Raw genomic sequence first — 10,530 nt, forward strand, 5'->3', positions numbered from 1 at the left:
AGCATTTGTTTCTTTGCTAAAGTTGCAGCTTGAAGTGTAAAAATGAGCAACTCTTATAGCAGTGTTTTCTGGATCCTCATGTGTTAGAAATTAAATTGAACCCACTATGTCTTTCCATCAAGCATTGCTAAATAAATTTGTTTGTTTGTTTGTTTCCAATTAATGGTTTACTCCTTATTATTTTCTCTTTCCTCTTTTGACTAACCAGATTCTAGGGTTACTTACTCAATGTGAAGAGGAATTTTTACTCAAAAGGCTAATCAGCTATTCTGCTTCTGTAGATATGCTTGCTGCATAAGCTGTACTCAAAATTAACTAAAGACTCATCTTCCCTTTTGCTTGTTCTTTCTAAGCAACAAATGTAACTGCCTGTACCCCTAGCAACATCCACACTTTGTAACTCTTTGTAACTGCCTGCAACCTATAGCAACTTCCACACTTTGTAACCATCTGAGGATAAATGAACCAATCAGCCCATGCCAAATAAGTTCTGTATAAGGAATGTCCAAGCTGAGCTCTGGGCCCAGATCTTCAGAACACTAGCTCCTCTGGGACCGCCAGCATAATAAACCTGAATTTTCCAACTCTCCGAGTGCTGCTTGGTTTCTCGCCATTCTGACTTTTGCAACTTGTCTGCAACAAATGGGTCCAAAAAATGGGTCTAGTTTGGGTTCCCTAGAAGCAGATTCTGAGACAAGGATATGTGTGCAAATGATTTATTCAAGAAGTGCTCACAAAAGAAACCAATAAGGGACAGGGGAAGCAAGACAAGGAAGGGGAAAAGGCAAGCAAGGATATGATCTTAGAAAAGTTTGCTGGAGAGGACTAGTCTGGTCTGGCAGGGGAACTGGATTATTTAATTTTGCCTCAGTTTATCCTAATTGGAGGCAAGAGAACTGGGCTTTCCTTGGCTGCAGCAGTCAGCCATTGACCAAGGGCTTCCTCAAAGAGACTTGAACTCCCAGGCATTTCTTGTTTTATGTACATGTGCCCAAAGTGGCTTCAGTAGATGCTGGGCAGACCTCCAAAGAAAGACATAGGTGTGGTACAGAAGCAGAAGCATACAGAAGCCAGGGGAGAGGTGCATAAGAATAAAAGCAAATCATTTGAATCTGGCCGAGCCTGAACAGTGTCCAATACATGTAGGAATGTTAGACAACATGCCCGGAATTGTGAAGTGAAGATAAATGCTCACTCAGAAACCATGAGCTCTGTCCTAGAAGGATACGAAAATGTCCAAGCAGTTGTATCTAGAGTAACACGCTCATTACCATGAGAAAAAGAAGGCATAGAGCAGAGATTCCCATGCTCATTAGAATCACCTGTGGAGCATTTAGAAATCCCAAAGCCCAGGTCATCCAATACCTTTGACCATTCAATCAGAGTTTTTGGGCCTGGGGCCAGACATCAGTGCTTTTTCAACATGTAGCCAATGTTAAGAGCCTTTGGCATAGAATATGGACTCAATGTTGATGGCACTTCCAAAAGGATGGATTTGTTTTTATTAAATGGCTTTTGTTTGTAAACAGAACATTCTGCTCCTTGATATAATAACATTTTAATGGGAAAATGTCTTGCTTTTGGTAAAAACATCAACCATTTTTCCTATTAACATATTATTTAGTATTTATTTTTAAAATTGTTTAACTGGTACAGGAACAAGCTATTAAGAGTTTTGCAGAAATCTAAAGGGAAACTTTTAATTATTTTTAAAATACAAAACAAAGAGGACTATTCCAAGGAATAATAAGAAATCTACCTTTTGTCTTATAAAAATGAAGGAGGGATTCTTGAAAGATGGCAGAACAGAAACCACTAGGACTCCATCTCCCCACCTAGACAACAATTATACTGGCAGGATCTGTCTCACACAACAATTTTGTAACTCTTGAGTCAACTGAAGGATAGCAAATTTCCAGGGAAAGACTTGGATGGTAAATTGCACTTAATTTCAGTCAATTTCATGGTAGCAACTATGCATCTCCCATCCCCGGCTCCACAATAGGCAGCTGTGCACGTATTTCAGGAGCAGCTTGCATACAGCTTGAAGGAGCCAGGGTAGATAATAAGGACTCTGCCTCCTAATATCAGGGATCTGTACTCTAATTCCTGATTGCTACTTCTGATCACAGAGGTACAGATGCACAGTATGGACACAGACAGTCATTGTTGCACTCCCTCCACTGTTAACCTCTCTTTTTCAGGCCGAAATGACTATCAGGGGTTTTAAAGAGCCAGTGTCTTTTTAAATTTTCTTTTGTTTTTCTTTCTTTTCTCCTTTTCCTCTTTTTTTTCCCCTCTTTTGGGAGCCAGGCATTTAAGGTGTCAGACATTCAAAAGCATATATATATATATAATTTAGAAAGTCATCGTGCCTGCCCAGAAAAAGGCACAAGTTCAGAAAAGACCTTAAGTTTATACCTCAAGCTGATCCCCAGCACAGAGATAGCATACAACAATCAAAAAATAAAAACAACATCAAAAATGAAAATCAGCAAACCCTGGAGAAGAGAAAGAATCTGATTTCCAGAGGTAACACATTATTAGTTTTAAATGCCCATTTTTCAACAAAAAATTTACAGTGCATGCAATAAAACATAAAGGTATGTCTCAAAGGGAAAAAAATAATCCCAACAGAACTGTCCTTGAGAGAGACCACTTACAGGACTTCCTAAACAAATATTTGAAAATACTTATTTTAAAGATGCTCAAAGAACTAAAGGAAGATGTGTAGAAAATCAAGAAAATGATGTACAAACAAAAAGAAAACATTAAAGAGATGGAAAACCAAGAGAAAAAGAAAAAAAAGAAATTCTGGATCTGAAAATTACAATAACTAAAATTAAAATTTCACTAGTGGGATTTAAATGCAGATTTGAGCAAGAGGAAGAAAAAAAGTGAACTTTAAGAGGGGGCAATTGAAAATATTGAGTCTGAGGAAAGAAACAATATTGAAGAAAAGTGAACGACTTAAGAAACCTGTGGGGCACATCAGGCAGATCAACATATGCATTGTGGGAGTCCCAGAAGAAGAGAGAGAAAAAGGGGCAGAGAGATAATTTAATGAAACAATGCCCCAAAACTTCCCAAATTTGGTGAAAGACATGATTAATGAACTCCAAGCAGAATGAAATCAAAGAGACTCACACATTATAATTAAATTTGAAAGACAAAGAAAGAATCTTGAAAGCAATAAGAGAGAAGTGACTCTTCACAAATAAGGATCCTCAATAAAATAATCGGCAGATTTCTTATCGGAAACTTTAGAGCCAGAAGGCAGTGGGCTGATATAGTCAAAGTGCTAAAAGAAAAAAGAACCGTGAATCAAGAATCCTATATTCAGCAAAACTGACTTTCACAAGTGAGGGAGAAATTAAGACATCCCTAGATAAACAAGAGCTGAGAGAGTTTGTCACACTAGACCAATACTGCAAGAAATGCTACAAGAAGTCCTGCAGGTTTAAATGAAGGACCCTAGACAGTAACTCAAAGCCATATAAAGAAATAAAGAGCTCAGTGAAGTTAAATACATAGGCAATTATACAAGCTATTACTAATGTAACTTCAGTTTGTAATTCCACTTTCAGTTTTCAACATGATTTAAAAGACTCATACTTTAAAAAATTATTAGTCTAAAAGCTAGCATTACTTTAAATTTGGTTTGTTACCACATTTTTTTCTACCTAACTTAAGAGACTAATGCGTAAAAAATCATTAGTTTATGTTTTTGGACACAATGTATAAAAATTAATTTTGTGACATCAATAACTGAAAGGGGGTAGGGATGGAGCAGAGTTTTGTACATTATTGAACTTAAGCTGGTATAATTTTAAATTAGAGTGTTAAAATTTTAGAATATAGAATGTAATCACCATGATAACCACAAAGAAAATATCTATAGAACATACACAAAAGTAAATGTGAAGGGCATTTAAGAATTTTACTGCAAAAAATCAACTGAACACAAGAAAGACAGTAATATGGGAAATGAGGGACAAAAAACTATATGGCAAATAGAAAACAAATAGCAAAATGACAGAAGTAAGTCCCTTCTTATCAGTAATTAAGTATAAATGTATTAAACTCTCTATTCAAAAGACAGAGATTGGCAGAATAGATTTAAAAACATGATCTAACTGTATGCTGTGTATAAGAGATTCACTTAGGATCAAAGACACAATTAGATTAAAAGAAAAAAATAGTAACTACATGTCAACATCACAAATGTCACTGACAGATGAATGGATAAGCAAGAAGTGGCATGTGCATATAATGGAATACTATTTGGCCTTAAAAAGGAAGAGAATTCTGACATATGCTACAATAGAGATGAACCTTGAGGATATTATGCTAAGTAAGATAAGCCAGTCACAAAAAGACATATCATGTGTAATTCTACTTATATAAGTTTCCTTGAGTAGTCAAATTCATAAGGACAGAAAATACAATAGTAGATATCAGGGTTTGGGGGAAGGGAGGAATGGAGAACTATTATTTTGTGAGTTCAGAGTTTCAATTTATTAAGATGAGTATCTGAGATAAGAATGGTGGTGATGGTTGCCCAATAATATGAATGTACTTAATGCCACAAGCTGTAGATTTAAAATAAAGGAAAAAAATTATGTTATATGTATTTTACCACAATAAGGAAAAAAGAGACATTGCTATAAAGCTAAAGGAGAAAAAGTTTATGTGGAGAGTGTAAAGTCAATGAAGGAAAACAGCAAGAATATGATAGAAGGAATATCTTAGTAAACTGTTTCCCTAAATCCTCATTTTTACTCATTCTTACTCTGCATTTGGAAAATAAGCTTGAGCCCCTGGCCAAAGGAGCATTTCATAAAACATGGATATAAATAATTAGGGCAAGTTAGTGTTTGTAATGATGAAATTGTTTCAAAAGTCATTAAGGAATTTTTTTCATATTATGCAGGGTAATTTTTATTTACTGTGTATGCGTGTGCATGTGTGTGTGAAGAAATTAAGAACATCTAAGAAATTTAAGAAGTGATTCTGTTTTCAAAATCAATCTACCTGGATCATGTTTTATTTTTCCTTTGAGTATTTCATTTTCATGGTATTAATAGTTTTTTTCTTTCTAAAGATAAAGTAACACTTTTCTATTGTTAATATGTGCTTTTAGTATTCAAAATATGCAAAAGCCAGTGTATCCAAATGTGACACAGTTTCCAGTATGCTTAAAAATCTAATTAGGTTATTGTGAGAATCGAATGAGGTAAAATATGTAAAAATGTTTTGAAAAATGTAAATTATTGAATAAATACAAGGTATACATTTTGTTCTAGATTTGGTTGTAAATCTAATTTTGGATAAAAACAAGTCTTACAAAATGGAAATTTGTAAAATAAAACATGGAGTTGTGTATAATGTGCAATAAATTCACTCTGATTAATTCCAAAAGCTGCTGGACTTTGGTACTTCAATTAAATTAATCTTGACCACTGAAGAAAGGCAGGTAGGAAAAAAGACAACTAGTGTTTTATATAATCATTCATTCAACCAGCAAGCATTTATTAATTGTCTAGTATTGTGTCATGCACAGTTTAGCTGGGGATACAATATAAACAGAACAGATGTGGACCCTGCTCTCAAAAGATTTGAAAAGATGCTTAAGCCCCCTTTTAAAATATCCCCATTAAGTGGTTGTTGCAAAAACCATAGCTTAGCTTGATCAACATCCCTCCCAATTTCTTTCCTTCAATAAACACTTATATTCCAAGTTCTAGGTACTGGTACTGTTTGGAAAACTGTTAGGACTAGAAGAGTAAGCAAAACAGTTTTTAAAAATTTCTTCCGTGCTGTACTACTAAAGCTGGAAAGTGAAAGCCTCCCTTGCAGCTAGAGTTCCATATATGTTTTAGCTTCTGCCAATCAGAGGCACCCATGTGAGACTTAAATTTGTAACTAGATTAAATGGGAATAGATGGGCAGAGCATGAGGCATCCATTTGTTCCTCCAACTTCAACTACAGCTTTACCTTCTCTTTCAATACTTTTGTAAATTAGTTAATACATGGTTTAAAAAAAAAAATCCCACCCACAATTGAGCACAAACTGATAGTGTTACTAACCCAGGGCTTGAGTCTATTGTTTAGCAGACATCCCTCTTTGCTACTAGGAAGATGTGAATCTACAATTCTGATTATGTACGTACAAAAGACAAAAGACGAAAACCAAAACCCCGTTTCTTTTATGTTCTCTCTGTCTAACAATAGGCCAATGTATTTTTTAAAAATCTGGAAGTCATGCTAATTCTACTATTAATTTTCTTTCCCCTGCTGTAAACTGCATGAGTTATTAAATTCTTAAACTGAACTCTTGATTCTGACATAAAGAAACACATTGCTCTGATTAGATAAGTTATAAAAATATGAACATTTGACAAGTGCATGCCATGAGGTCAGCAACCTATATTTAAGAGTGCCAGACATATAAATACGATGACAGGAAAACATGGATTTACCACATAAGCATAAATATTTCTGAGCTTCAGTGGCCATTAAGAATGTAACTGTAATAGTCTTCATTTGAAAACTGAAATGCTTATTTCAGGAATCTGCATTTCCCAGGATGAAATGTTCCTTTGAGTCTCAAGTTAAAATAATATCGTGCAGGTGTTTCCAATCTAATTATAGCAAACTTTATTCATCAAGAAATGAGGTAGTTCAATCACACACTAGGCTGTGATATGCTTGTTGAAATTGGACACAATTTCAGGTTTCAGATATGATACTTGATTTTGGTAAACACTTGGAAAATGGGCCAGGAAAGTTTCTTCAATGGAAATAGAAAAGGTGGCATGCAAATATTCAAGAGTCATTTTAAGGATATTGAAGAATAATTTTTTAATCACCCGATTTGATAAATTGAGATAGAAAATTCTACTTTGTAGATATAAAATGGGGTAGGTTAATTGCTCTCAGAGAGAGTTTAGAAGTGGTTCTGCATAATGGTAAAATGAGTTAGATGATTCCCTTATTTTGATTTGCGGCTCTATAAAACATTTAGGAAATAAAACTATCTTGATCCATTTGGCAGGAAGAAGTGTTTTCCTTCTCAAACTCCCAAATTACTTTACAATTCTTTCATGACTATATCACAGTCTTTCTAGAATAATCCTATTCGCGTAAATATCTCTTTCCCCCTATAAGTTTATAAGCCGCTGAAAGACAGGTACCATCTTAATACCCAGGTGGTTCCTATCACAGAGATTTGCAAAGTATGTATTAATGAGTATTGGGTAATAGAGATAAAATAGAGTAGTGGTGTTAGGTGTATGTGCTCCACAGCTCTGTCTCCTGGCTCCATTACTTCCTAGATAGGGGACCTTACGAAAGTTATTTAACATCTCCATCTCTCAGCTTCCTATGTCTAATAAGAAGATGATAACAGGGTCTCACTCACTGGGGTCTTGTTATGATTAAATGAGAAAACTTAGAACAGTTATATAATTCTCTCTAAAAATGTTAATGTTTTATATGTGTATTTCTGTGTATATGTATGTAGAATTTATATAATTCTTTTATATTTCTTAGAATTATATCCCATGGTCCATCTAAATCCATATGCTTCTTCTGATAGAGACACTATAGAAATGTTGAGTAAGAATAAAAATTACACTTCAGAACATTTCTCATTTTTCAGATATGGACAATAATCTTCCACCTATTTGCATTTTCAGGCTGCATCAACTTCTTAGGAGCAGTGCACTTTTTAAGTTGCTTCCCTACTGTGTAAAGTGGTACTTCCTCTATTTGTCCTAAAATAGTCTCTTTTATGCCTCGAGAAGTTTACTTTGGTCTGGTTTTCTGAAATTGATTTTTAAGTCTGTATTTATTTTAGTTATGCTTTTAATGATTTTATTGATTTCGATTATATTCTTTCTTAATGTTTTTTATTCCCAAAGACCTAGTGTCTTGACTGTATTCAGTCTATAATCTTGGCTATTTAGTTCCCTTTTTCTAGATCTTCTTTATCTCCACTCAGCATCTATCACAGGGGAGTTCTATATTGAGCTCGAATCCATACTTAGGACATGGGTGAAAGAAACAGCCATACGGTCACAGAACATTTTCTATACATTATGATTGCAAATAGGAGATCCACTCATAATCTGACCACCCTATTGGAATAATTACTTTCACTGTCTACATGCACTTTTTTAAAAATGACATAATCTATGCCAAACAATTATAAACATTGCCAAGGAGATACTGGCCCTAAGCACACTGGCCCTGAATTTGTGTGTGCCCCAAGTCATTTTTAATGCATGGCAAATGGTGTGATCAATTTATCTTTATGTTCCATGTAAATTTGTTTTATTTTTGATAACGAAGCCTGGAGAAATGATTCTTGAAGCATCATAACAGCATTGACTGACAGCTCCCTAAGTGCTGTGTCTTTCACAGCAAACATAACTGACAGCTCGTAGGTAAAGAGCATATGTAGATGGATTAGGTACATATTGAACACAGTGGGGAAAAAAACAAAGAAGATATTTGTTCTATTTGTTATTTATTAAAATTCAATTTATATGTTAAAATATATGCATCTTGGGATAATAGATTTAGTTTGTAGGCAGAGACAGTGAGGTTTTTTTTTTTTTTTTTTTACTGTTATGGAAGCTTGATAAATAGCAATTACATACTAAAATTACCTCTCTTATAAATATTTTTAAACTCTACATTACTCATTTTTATATCCCATGCATATAGTTTATTTATCTGGGAGTGGTCAAGATCATTAGACTTTTCAAGTTGTAGATTTAAATTCCATTCAAGTTATTTTTTGTGGGCACCTGCCAGTATAGGTTAAGTTAAATATCCAGCCATATTAAAAACAAGAATCCTGCAATGCCACTTCTAGGTATAGACCCAAAAGAATTGAAAGCAAGGACTTGAATAGATATTCGTACACTCACATTCATAGCAGCATTATTCACAACAGCCCAAAGGTAGAAACAACTCAGCTGTCACTTGACAGATGGATAAACAAAATATGGTATATACATACAATGAAATATCATTTAGCTTTAAAAAGGAATAAAATTCTGATACATTCTACAACATGGATAAACCTTGAAAACATTATGCTAAGTAAAAAAATACAGGCACAAAAATACAAATACTGTATGATTGCACTTATATGAGGTCCCTAGAATAGTCTGATAAGTAGAGACGAAGTAGAATGGTGGTTACAAGGGGTTGAGGAGAGGGAGAACGGGACTCGTTTAATGTGTTCAGAGTTTTAGTTTGGGAAGATGAACCATTTCTGGAGATGGAGGGTAGTGATGGCTGCACAACGATGTGAATGTATTTAATATATGATGGAAAAGGGAATTGCCACTGGACTAAATGTGGTGTAATTAATCTGACCTACTGTGAAATAAGATATTAAACTCAAAGATTAAAACAAGAATTCTGACTTATTTGGAGGGCTTTATGCTGGGCCTCACGTGCAGATATAACAGTCTGGACTGGGACCCAAGAATTTGCATTTCTAACAAATTCTCTGGTGCGTTAGTTATCTATTGCAGCATAACGTATTATCTCATGTTTTAGTGGCTTAAAACACACATGCGCACGTGCGTGAGCAGGCGCACGCACACACACACACACACAAACACACACACACACACACACACACACACATTCTTATAACTTCTACAGCCCAGGAATCTGAGATCAGCAGTCCTGGCTCAGGAGCTCTCATGAGGTGGCAGTCAAAGCTGATGAAGGCTGCAGTCACACAAAGACTTGACTGGAGGATCCACTACTAGGGCAGCTCACTCTTGTGGTGGTTAGCAAGAGGCCGACCTCTCTATAGGGCCATCCCATTACATGATGCCTGAGTTCCCCAGTGGGTATCTTGAGAGGGAAGCAGGAAGCCACAGTGCCTTCTGTGACTAGTATCCAAAGTCGTACATCATGACTTCCACTTTGTTTTGCTCTTCAGAAGCAAGTCATCAAATCCAGCTCATGTTCAGGGAGTGGGGCCCTACCTCTTAAAGGAAAGAGTATCAAAAAATGGTGGACATTTAAACACCAATACATTGGGTATATTCCTTGGAGTAATGTAAGAAAATCCAATAAACTGAAGGCAGGGGGCCTTAAACAACAGAAATTTGCCTCACAATTCTAGAGGCTAGAAGTCCAAGATCAAGATATCAGTAGGGCTGGTTTCTCCTGAGGTCCATGAGAGAGGATTTGTTCCAGATCTCTTTCCTTGCTTCTGGTGGCCTCAGGTGGTCTGTGGCTTGTAGATGGCTATCTTCTCCCCATGTCTTTCCATTGTTTTCCCTCTGTACATGTCTATCTCCATATCCAAATTTCCTTTTCTTTTTTACAAGTATTATTGTCATATTGAATTAGAATCTACCCTGATGACCTCATTTTAAGCTGATTACCTCTGTAAAGCCCTTATTTCCAAATAAGGTCACATTATGAGGTACCGGAGTTAGGACTTCAACATCTTTTGAGGGGACACAATTCAACCCACAATTCAATCAGGG

Source organism: Pteropus alecto, unplaced genomic scaffold (genome assembly GCF_000325575.1).
Source record: "Pteropus alecto unplaced genomic scaffold, ASM32557v1 scaffold288, whole genome shotgun sequence".
NCBI classification, from domain to species: domain Eukaryota; kingdom Metazoa; phylum Chordata; class Mammalia; order Chiroptera; family Pteropodidae; genus Pteropus; species Pteropus alecto.